The sequence below is a fragment of the Macrotis lagotis genome, chromosome 5, assembly GCF_037893015.1.
Source record: "Macrotis lagotis isolate mMagLag1 chromosome 5, bilby.v1.9.chrom.fasta, whole genome shotgun sequence".
In the NCBI taxonomy this organism is placed as follows: domain Eukaryota; kingdom Metazoa; phylum Chordata; class Mammalia; order Peramelemorphia; family Peramelidae; genus Macrotis; species Macrotis lagotis.
In genome coordinates, this window is record NC_133662.1 from 210126542 (window position 1) to 210138753 (window position 12212).

General features: G+C 37.2%; 2 pseudogenes; one reads left to right on the forward strand and one right to left on the reverse strand.

Moving 5' to 3' along the window:
• Positions 1 to 5481: 5481 nt before the first annotated feature.
• Positions 5482 to 6629, reverse strand: LOC141490031 (ribose-phosphate pyrophosphokinase 2-like; annotated as a pseudogene).
• LOC141489466 (large ribosomal subunit protein uL4-like) lies at positions 6628 to 10313 on the forward strand (annotated as a pseudogene).
• The last annotated feature ends 1899 nt before the right edge of the window (positions 10314 to 12212 follow it).

The window sequence follows — 12212 nt, forward strand, 5'->3', positions numbered from 1 at the left end:
CATAGAAGGCATACAAGTAATCTGCATTGAAGGTATGAGCAACAACACTGTAAAAACCAATACAGACTAATCAAAGCAAAGTCACCTTTGCTACTGGTACAAAACTGTAAATTAGAGTGGTTTGGGGGAGCACTATATCTGCTTGGCAGAAAACGATTCTTTATAGTGGAGACAACAATGGGACTGGAGGTTCTGAATGCCACACATCATATTGACAAGTCCTTACATAAGAAGTTCCTTGCTTAGGTTTTGAAACAAAAAAGAATTCACAAAGGACTTTGTCTATAAAGGTCTTAAAATCTTAGGTGAATTAGTCATAGGATCTTAAATTTAAATCTGAAAGGAAACTTTGAAGGTAAAATAGCACAATTACCTCATTTTACAAATAAGAAAACTGAGTCCCAGAAAGAGAGAAATGTCTTGCCTATCATCATATTTTTGGATAGGTAGATTTTTTTTTGCAAGGCATCACCCGCTTTAGAAATGATAGAATGGCCAGACTTACATGGAATTTTTTTCCTTCAATATGCTCATTAAAATTAAAAGAGGAAAGATAAAAGACCAAAGTAAATAACCAAGCTAGTCTTATCATCCAAACTGTAAGTACCTGAACCATCCCAGTCTTCCCTGGCATTCTCTTGAACAGATTTTGAAGAAGTAACATTTTCCATGCCCTTTGTTTTCTGCCAAAAAATGGCAGGCCAAAACACAAGGTAAATCAATGCACACTCTCTTCTAAATCCCTCAGGTGCTCTTGAACTGTACTAAATGCAACTCTTCACTTTGGTAATGCTGGGCTGTAATCCAGGGAAAAGGAAATTCTTAAATTTGGAAATGGAGTCTTGCATCTGTCCATGGCTCAGCAAGATATTCCAAGTTTTAGAGAAACTGGAACTAACCAGAGTAGATAAATAATGAAGTCAGAGCAAGTTTACTTTGGGAGTTAATTACCCCCCCCTTTCAATTTTGGAAAGAAGTTTTTAAAATGATGAGTTTTCATATTGTTGGATCCTAAAACTGACAATTCTATAAAATTTCCTAGGTTGTGTGGTTAACTGAATCTGTTGAAAATGTATTGTTGACACACTCATCAGTAAATTTTCAAATGAAGGGGAAAGGGTTGGAATTAGATTCCAAGAGGGATGATGTTCTTTGTCCAATGACCGGAGATGCCTCAGGGAAATGGGAACAAATATCTCTCTAAGGAGTAAACACTTTAAAATTGTATTATGCTGTCAATTTTTGGTTTTCATATAAAGACCACATTACAAGAAACAAGTGACATAGATTTATCAAACTGAAGATCTTATCTCAAAATGGGGGTGGGGTAAGGATAGGAGATGGTGAAAGAAGGGAAGTTAAAAATATTACAGGTGACCAATAAATTTTTAATGTCCTTTTTTTTCATAGACGCTGCCCTGAACTCAGGTTGAGAAAAATGTTCCAATTTAGTAAGGGTTATTAATCTTATATTCTGCAATAATTTTTTTGTTGATTCTTAGCTTTGGGTAGGGAAGGAAGCATTGACATAAGTTTTTTATGGTATTTTATAACTTAAACAGCCACTAAACAGAGAACAGAGAAGGGGGAAAGGTATGTGTGTGTGTGTGTATATCTATATATAATAAGACTATTGAGCATTTTTATAAAATTTCTCAAATATATCTTATTTGTTTGATGTAAAGTAATATTTTCAATTTCCACGAAATGTCTCTAAACCCAGGTTTTGACATTTCCTAACTATGTAACCCTAGGTTAGTCATTTATCTTTTTTTGAAACTCAGTTTCTTTATCTTTAAAACAGAGATAATATTGCATTGCTTAACTCACAAGACTGTTATATAAAAAAGTAATTTGCAAATAACAAAGCACTGTTTTAATATAAATGGTTATTGTGTTTTTCATTATTATCTGCATTATTATCTTGTTGTTGCTCTTTTTTGATTTAGTTCAAATAGAAATATTCCTGGGGTAAGTCATTATTCTACTACTTTTATTTCTCCTTCTATAAATAAGTGTACACTTGGAAAAAAATTCTTATGTTTCATAGAACAACATGATGCAAAGATAATCATAGGCAAAAGTCCAGTCTTTGATGATAGTCCTTTTTTGTTTATTGATAAAAAATTATTTTATTTTATTTCTCTAATTGCATATTATGAAAGTTTTTCAACATTCATACATTTACATATTACATTACAAAATTTTCTTCCACACTCCATCCCTACCTCATGGCCAACAGTCTAGTGAATGTTGTACATGGATATGTGTGTTTAACATGTTCATATAACAGTCATTTGTGAATGAGGAATTAGGACTAAGGGAAAGAGAAAAAACATGGAATAAGAAGGAAAAACACCAGAAGAATTTTTTTAAATTTTGCAATATTGATTGTTTTATTTTAATTTATTTACAATATAGAATAAAAAAGCATTTCTATAACATATTGTGATTTAAAAAATGATTGCACATGAGACTGCAAATCTATTATGTACTACTTGCTATTTTTTAAAATATATAATAAAATTATCATGTAAATTTCTTTTTTTCCCCATTTTTTTCCTTTCTCTCCCCTCCACCCTTCCATGGCTATTATTAGACACAAGTACAAATATATATATATATATGTGTGTGTGTGTGTGTGTGTGTGTGTGTATGTGTGCGTGCGTGTGTGTGCGTGCGTGTGTGTGTGTGTGTGTGTGTATGCAAAATCATTCTTTGCCTACTTCTATTTTTCTGGATGCAGATAACACTTTTCTTCAAATGTCCATTGTTGTTAATTTGGGTATTATAATAGTCAAAATGAGTTCTGCTCAAATTGTTTTTAAAAAATATTCATTTGGATTTGATTTATGGTTGTGCTTTCTGTTGTTATAATCAGTGTGTATATATATTATTTTTCTGCTTCTGCGTCTGCTTGTTTACTTTTGCATCAGTTCATGTAAGTTTTTCCATATTCCTCTGTATTCATACATGACTAATGTTTCCATAGCATTTTTTCCTATTATCTTGTGAGATACATATTTTAAGGACTTTTATCCCCATTTCACAGATATAGAAACCAAGGATGAGAGGGTTTGAAGAACCCAGAAAGTCACATAACTATTTGGAAATGGAACTTGAATCCTAGTCTAATGACTCCCAGCTCTCTGCTCTTTTTTTTCCAAGTATTTTTTATTACAATTTTTTTGTACAATTGATGTTTTTTAATACATTACTAATTACTATTCTTGCTTAAAAATAAACATAATATCCCCTCCCCCCAAAATATAGACCTTTATGAGAAATAAAGTAAAAGAAAAGAGAAAAAATGTGTTTCAGTCTTTGTTCTGATACCATTAGCTCTGTCTTAGGTGGATCACATTCTTTATGATAAATCCTCCATATTTTTCCACTGTCGTTGCTGATTGTAATTCCCTCTGTCCATACCTCTCCACTACCTTATATTATATTTTCTCTATCCTTTCACTCTGTCCCTCTTCTAAAATGTGTTGTAGGGTAGCTGAGTAGCACCATGGACTGATCACCAACCCTGGGGCCAAGAGACCCTAAGTCCACATACCATCCCCCGAGAACCAATAACCACCCAGCCCTGTGGTCCTGGACAGGCCACCTAATCCCAGACTCTTACAAGGGGTAAAAAAGAAAATGTGTTATATCTAGCTATTCTCTCCTATAATCTACCCTATCCTCTAACACCCACATTCCCCCCTTCCCCCTTTCCCCCTTCTCTCCTTTTTACTCTGGATGTCTATACCCTATTGAGTGTGCATGTTATTTCCTCCTGAGCCATTTTTTTTAGATTTTTTTTGCAAGGTAAATGGGGTTAAGTGGCTTGCTCAAGGTCTCACAGCTAGGTAATTATTAAGTGTCTGAAGCCACATTTAAACTCAGATACTCCTGACTTCAGGGCCAGTGCTCTATCCACTGAGCAACCTAGCCACTCCTCTGAGCCATTTCTGATGAGAGTGAAGGTTCCTTCATTACCCCTTGCATTCCTTGCTTCCATATCATTGCAATAGCTCATTGCAATAAAATAAAATCTTTTATATGAAATATCTTAGCCTATTCCACCTCTCCTTTCTCTTACTCCCAGTATATTTCCCATTTAGCCACTGACTCCATTTTTACAATATATTATATCTTCAAATTCAGCTCTCTCCTGTGCTTCATCTAGATAAGCTCCTTCTACCTGTTCTATTGAATGAGAGGTTTCATATGAGGCATTATCAGTATCATTATTCTATGCAGGAATAAATTCAGTTCATCATCATTAAGTCCCTCTTATTTTACCCTTCTCCTCTGCTCTCTATGCTTCACCTGAGTCCTGTATTTGAAGGTCAAACTTTCTGTTCAGCTCTAGTTGTTTCAACAGGAACATTTGAAATTCCCCTGGTTCATTGAAAGTCCATCTTTTCCCCTGGAAGAGGATATTCAGTTTTACTGGGTAGTTGACTTTAGGTTGCATTCTAAGCTCTTTTGCCTTCTGGAATATTATATTCCAAGCCCTACAAGCCCTTAATGTAGTTGCTGCTAAGTCCTGTGTGATCCTGACTGCAGCTCCACAATATTTGAATTGTGTCCTTCTGACTGCTTGTAATGTTTTCTCTTTGGTTTGAGAGTTCTGGAACTTGGCTATAATATTCCTGGGGGTTGGTTTATTTTTTTGGATCTCTTTTCTTTTTTGCCCTCTGCTTCTAGGATATCTGGGCAATTTTCCTATAGGAATTCTTTAAAAATGAGGTCAAGGCTCTTTTCTTGATCATGACTTTCAGGTATTCCAATAATTTTTAAATTATCTTTCTTGAATTTGTTTTCCAGATCAGTTGTTTTTTCAATGAGATATTTCACATTTTCGTCTAATTTTTCATTCTTTTGGTTTTGAACTACTGTGTCTTGAGTTCTTTCAAAGCCATCGTTTCCTTTAGCTCCATTCTACATCTGAGGGATTTGTTTTCCTCAGAGTGCTTTCTTATTTCCTTTTCCATCTGGCCAATTTTACTTTTTAAAGCATTCTTCTCCTCAATAACTTTTTGAATTGTTTTAGCCATTTGACCTATGCTGGTTTTTAACATGTTATTTTCTTCAGCATTTTTTTTTTGATCACCTTGACTAAGCTGCTGACTTATTTTTCATGTTTTTCCTGCAACTCTCTCATTTCTTTTCTCAATTTTTCTTCCATCTCCCTTACTTGATTTTCAAAATCTTTTTTGAACTTTATCATAGCCTGAGCCCAAATTTCATTTTTATTGGAGTCTTTAGGTGCAGGAAGTTGTACTTCCTCATCTTCAGATTGAATATTTTGATCCTTCATGGGATCATAGACAATGCCTTTCTCTCTCTTTTTTTTTTTTTTAGGTTTTGCAGATTTTTATTTTTAAACAAACCAACCAACCAGAACTGAGGTTTACATGCAAAGTGGTATATTTACCCTCCCCTCCCTGACTGGATTGGCTCTCCAGAGTTAAGAGTGAAAGCAGAAAGGCTCACAAAGACTAATGAAATAAAAGCGGACTCCCAGGAAACTGTATGTGAGCAAAAAATATGGAGAGCAAGATGAACAAGCGGAGAATTCTACTGAACTTTTGAAATATATCAAATAATGAATGGCTTAGCACAGAAAAGCCTCCAAAGTGAAGAGCAGCAATGATTATAAAGGAACGTGACTGAACAGGTAGGAAACTGACTCTCCATTGTGAGTCCTCCGGATGGCCTCAGCCAGGATCATAGAGATGTCAATCACCTGTATTTTGGGACAATGCTTCATCTTGTCTTCTTGAGGTATTGTGTTTGTGACAACCACTGCTTCAAAGCTGGCATGGTTAATTCGAGAAATAGCTGGACCAGAAAAAATTCCATGAGTAAGGATGGCATAAACTTTGGTGGCTCCAGCTGAGAGGAGTTTATCTGCTGCGTTTCAGATAGTACCACAAGTATCAGCCATATCATCCACCAGAATGGCCACTCGGTCCTTGACATCTCCAACTAATACCATTCGGTCGACTTCATTGGCTTTCTTTTGTTCTTTGTGAATCAGAGCAAAGTCAACATTCAGCCGATCTGCAATCGAAGTTACCCTTTTAGCTCCACCGGCATCAGGGGATACAATACAGCAAGTCTTCCAGTCAGCAATGTTCTCCCTTATCCATTTCAGGACAGCTGGCTCAGCATATAAATTATCCACTGGGATATCAAAAAACCCCTGAATCTGAGAGGCATGAAGGTCCATGGTGATTATATGATCGGTTCCTGCAACAGGACAGCATATTTGCCACAAGCTTGGCTGAGATTGGGGCTCGGCTCACATTGGAGTTTTCTCCTACTTTGTCCTTTTTATCCTGTCGGGCATAAGGGAAGCAAGGGATAACAGCAGTGACTCGGCTTGCTGAGGCGATCTTGCAGGCATTGATCATGATGAGAAGTTCCATCAGATTGTCATTGATTTCACCACAACCACTCTGCATGATGTAGACATCCTCCCCTTGGACGCTTTCACCAATTTCCACCCATGTCTCCTGGTTACTGAACTTCTTTGTCAACACCTTGCCCAGTTCCAGGCCCAAGCGGTTGGTGATCTTCTGGGACAAGTCCTGGTGCGAGCTACCGCTGAAAAGCTTGATGTTCGGCATGTTCAGCCCACGGGCCTGGCTGGGCACACCTCTGCGGCCGCTCCGCGGGGGAGAGCGGTCCGGGCGCGGAGGCCTGAGGCCGGCCGGGGAGGCCTCGGCCATCTTGACAATGCCTTTCTCAATGGTCTTCTTCTTGTTTTCTCTTTTTACTCATTTCTCCAGCCTGTGCCTGGTTTTGGGGGTGCTTCCTGAGCCTTTGAGTATTATTGGGACCCCCCCACACACAGAAGGATCTCAGTGTGTGAAGCTCTGACTTGCCTCCTGGTCTATGAATGACCACAAGTGCACCCGTCTGCCACAGGGCTGAGGTGGGGGGTGGGGTGGGCTATTATATGGGGGGGCTAGACTGTGATCGGGATCTGAATGTGGTCAGAGCCCCAGAGTTCTGTTCCAGGTACAGAGAACAAATCTTGGAAGTCTCCCCTACCTTTAATGGGCTTCAGTTGCCTGGAGGCCCCTGCTTGCCGACTCCATGCCTTTTTCCATTTTCTGGATCTGGGCTTCTGGAGCTGCCACTGCTGTGCTGACCACACTGACAGTGGCAACTGCCCTGAAGACTTGGGCTTTGGTAGAGTCCCCCCACCACTGATCCCCAAAGTTGTGCCTGGTGCTCCCCCCCCCCCCAGCGTAGGTCAGGAAACTGCCTCTGATGCCATGAGCCATGGCTTCTAGACACCCTGGGACTGGGTCTGAGAGGCTGACATTTTTTCACTCTGACCAGGCTGCCCCTCTAACCCTGTGGAGTGGAGCCTTTCCACTATTTTCCAGGTTACCTTGGTCTGGAGAGTTGCTTCACTGGATCTTTCTGTGGGTTCTGTCTCTCAAAAATTTAGTTAGATTCATAATTTTAAGATTTTTGAAATATTATGGAGAGAACACCTAGGCAAGGCTCTTCCCCTGTCACCATCTTCAAGAAATTTTTAAAAAGTGATTATAGTGCTCATTCAGATTCTGTGATTTTTTTTTAATCTGGATGTGGATGGTATTGTCCATAACAGTTCTCCCAAAGTTGTCTTAGCTCTCTGAACTGCTGAAAAGAGTTTCATCATTTATAGTTGATCATCTTAAAATGTTATTGTTAAAGAGTACAATGATCTCTTTGTTCTGCTCCCTTCACTCAGTATCAGTTCATGTAATTCTTTCCATGCTTCTCTAGAATTCAACCTTTCATGTTTTCTTATAGAATAGTAGTATACCAATTCATATGCCATAACTTTTTCAGTTATTGCCCAGTCAATGAGAAAACCCTCAATTTCCAATTCTTTGTCACTACAAAAAGAGTTACTACTAATATTTTGGACCATTTGGGACTTTACACATTTTCTATGATTTCTTCTGGATATAGACCTAGGATTGGTATTGCAGGGTCAAAGGGCATGATCAGTTTTATTGCTCTTTGGTCATAGCTCCATATTGCTCTGCAGAATGGTTGGATTATTTCACAACTTCACCAATAGTGCATTAATGTCCCAATCCTCCCATAGCCTCTCCAACATTGATTGTTTTCCCTTTTTGTCACCTTAAACAATCTTATATGTGTGAAGTTGTACCTCATAGTTGTTTTAAATTATATTTCGCTAATCAGTAATGATTTACAGCATTTTTATGCGATTATCTGTAGCTTTTAATTTCTCCATTTGAAAACTGCCTTTTCATATCCTTTAACCAGTTATCAATTGGGAAATGACTTGTAATCTTATAAATTTGATTCAATTCTCTATATATTTTAGAAATGAGACCTTTATCAGAACCCTTAACTGTGAAAATTGTTTTCCAATTTTCTGTTTTCCCTTTAATCTTGGTAGGACTGTTATTATTAGTGCAAAAATATTATTAATTTAATACAGTCAAAATCAGCATTTTGCAATATGTACTCTGCTTCTTATTTGGTCATAAATTTCTTCTCTCTCCATAGATGCATGAGATCACCCTTTGTACGTAAATCCTGTACCCATTTTGACCTTATTTTGGTATTAGAGTGTGAGATGTGGGTCTATACCTAGTTTTTGCCATGCTATTCTCTAGTTTTCCCAATAGTTTTTGTCAAATAGCTTCTAGGATAAGAACTAGAAGTTGATGTCTTTGTGTTTGTCAAATAATAGATTATTGTAGTCATTTACTGCTATTTCTTTTTTAACCCATCCTAATTCACTGGTTCATTTACAGTGTTTCTTATCCAGTATAAGGCAGTTTTGATGACTGCTGCTTCATAAAATGTTTTTTGATCTGGTAGAGTTAGGACACCTTCCTTTACATTTTTTTCATCAGTTCCCTTAATATTCTCGTTCTTTTGTTGTTCCAGATGAATTTTGTTACTTTTTTTACTAGCTCTGTAAAAATAGTTATTTGATAGTTTGATTGTTGTGGCACTGAATAAATAATTTAATTTGGGTAGAATTATCATTTATATTATATTGGGCTTTTACTGCGGGAGCTGTCCGGCGGAGAGGAGCGTGTTACTTTGCCTGCCATCTTTAAGGCTCCAATTCGTCCAGATATTGTGAATTTTGTTCATACCAACTTGAGAAAAAATAACTGACAACCTTATGCTGTCAGTGAATTAGCAGGTCATCAGACCAGTGCTGAGTCTTGGGGAACTGGTAGAGCTGTTGCTCGAATCCCTCGTGTTAGGGGTGGAGGGACTCATCGCTCCGGCCAGGGTGCTTTTGGAAATATGTGCCGAGGAGGTCGTATGTTTGCTTCTACCAAGACTTGGCGCCGTTGGCATCGCAGAGTGAATACAACGCAAAAACGATATGCCATCTGCTCTGCTTTGGCAGCCTCTTCCCTGCCAGCACTGGTCATGTCAAAAGGTCATCGAATTGAAGAAGTTCCAGAACTTCCTCTAGTGGTTGAAGATAGAGTAGAGGGCTATAAGAAAACCAAGGAAGCAGTTTTGCTGCTTAAGAAGCTGAAGGCATGGAATGACATCAAAAAGGTCTATGCTTCTCAGCGTATGTGAGCTGGTAAGGGTAAAATGAGAAACCGCCGCCAGATCCAGCGTTGAGGACCTTGTATCATCTATAATGAAGATAATGGTATTATCAAGGCCTTCAGAAACATTCCTGGTATTACTCTACTTAATGTGAGTAAATTGAACCTTTTGAGACTCGCTCCCGGTGGACATGTGGGGCGTTTCTGTATTTGGACTGAAAGTGCCTTCCGCAAGTTGGATGATCTGTCTAGTACATGGCGCAGGCCTGCCACCCTGAAGAGTCACTACAATCTTCCAATGCACAAGATGACCAATACAGACCTTACCAGGATTTTGAAAAGCCCAGAGATCCGAAGGGCTCTCCGTGCACCACGCAAGAAGATTCATTGATGAGTACTCAAGAAGAACCCACTGAAGAACTTGAGAATCATGGTGAAACTGAACCCATATGCCAAGACCATGCCCTGGAATACAATTCTACTCCAGGCTAAGAATCGGAGAATCAGAGAAAATAAAAGAGCTGCTGCACTAAAGAAGATTGTGGAGGCAAAGAAAGCAGTAGATGAGAAAAAGAAGAAGAAGCTTATAGGTAATAAACTTGCCGGAGCAAAGAAGATTCCAGGGCAGAAGAAAACAACAGAAAAGAAGCCTGCAGCAGCAAAGAAAAGTGTGGAAAAGAAGCCAGCAGCTGAAAAGAAACCTGCCACACCAAAAAAAACCTGCAGCTGAGAAGAAGTCTGCTGCATAAACTTGGCATATCAGTTAATCCATTGGGCCACCACACTCTATTGTGTGTGTTGTTTTGTGAATATCTAAAGAATAAATATTCAAAGTGACTTTGGGGAAAAAAGGGGGCGGCGGCTAGGTGGCTCAGTGGATAAAGCACCGTTCCTGGAGTCAGGAGTACCTGGGTTCAAATCTGATCTCAGACACTTAATAATAATTACCTAGCCATTGTAGCCTTACTTAGGCAAGCCACTTAACCCCATTTGCCTTGCCAAAAAAATCTATGTTATATTGGCTCAGCCTAGGCATGAAAAACTGATGTTATTCTAGTTATTTATATCTGATTTTATTTTTGTGAAAAGTGTTTTATAATTGTGTGCCTATAGTTTTTGGATTTGTCTTGGGAGGTAGATTCCCGGGTATTTTATGTTGTCTGCAGTTACTCTAAATGGAAGTTCTCTTTTTTATCTGTTGCCCTTGAACTTTGTTGTTCATATATAGATATGTTGATGATTTATGTGTTTATTTTATATCATGCTATTCTGTTGAAGTTAATTTATTTCAGTAGGTTTTTAAAAATGGTTTTCTAAGCATATAATCTGTCTCATATCATCATATCATCTGCAAAGAGTGGATGTTTTGCTTATATAGTTTAGTGACATATACTAAAAATATAATTTTTTATGTTTTTATAGAACAACAATATGCACAGATAATTATGGGCAATAGCTCAATCTTAGATGATGGTCTGAGTCCAGTACAGTGTATTTATCAGTTCTCTAAGACAGTTTGAGGTTTATATTAATAGTTTTGAGGTATGTTGTCTGTCGGTCCATGAAAGGCACTTATTTTCTAACGTGTAATTCCAGCCACCATTTCATATCTTGGTAAATATTTCATAGTCACTAGACTTTCATAGTCATCACTGATACTATACATAATCTATATTGATCACTAATTTCAGATTCCTTAAATATAACTCTTTTGTAAGGGTTATATCTATTCCTGAATTGCCATCAATATCCTTATTTTTTCCATAAATAAATCAACTGGATTCAGCCATTCAGTTGATTTCTTGTTGCTGTTATTGCTATATTATTGACTGAGTTCATGTGACTGCTGCTCATGAAGGTACTTTTGGTTTCATCCTTGTATTTTAGGCATTTCAAATGTTCTTCATTCAGAAGTAATCCACTCTATTATCTTTGACAAATCCAATGCAGTATGTCTGTAATCCACTACACTGATTTCATCATTTAGTGGTCTGCTTGTTACAAATATCTTACTGGAAGTATTTGAACTATTTTTCATGAACTTTAAAAATTTTTTCCCTCTTATTTTGTGTAGGAGAATCCTGTTCTGCTAACATCATAGGGAATTTTGTTAAAGTACCTTCCAAAACAGATATGGTCCATTTAACATTCTGAAAATGCATATTGTGACTAACATTGCATATTTTTGTCTTTCAGTTTAAATTTCATGATGCCAGTAAATCTCTTAAGTTACTCAACCACACTTTTCTACTTGATTTGTTTATGCTTAGCATGTTTTGTTTAAAGAAGAAAAGAGGCATTTGTCAGTATTACCTTCATTCAGTGATATAATGTGGCCATGATTCACTAAGAGTTCAAAGCCTTTGATCTTTTATTTCATGGTGTATAAGGATTTTATACTTAGCAATACAAATGACATTTTATATTATTAAAGTTCTGATAGATGAAAGGACTGTCCAATATGTTTTTAGGTAAAATCAAAGAACTTGATCTCACCAATATACATTAAAGAATTGCCTAGATATTTGGATTTGACTTTCTTTTTAATGTAGAAAATAAATTTAATTCTTTTTAAGACTTTTGATAATTTACTAAATCCAAGTATAATCATAATGAGTTTAAACTATCTTCCCATGAAATATCTTTTTT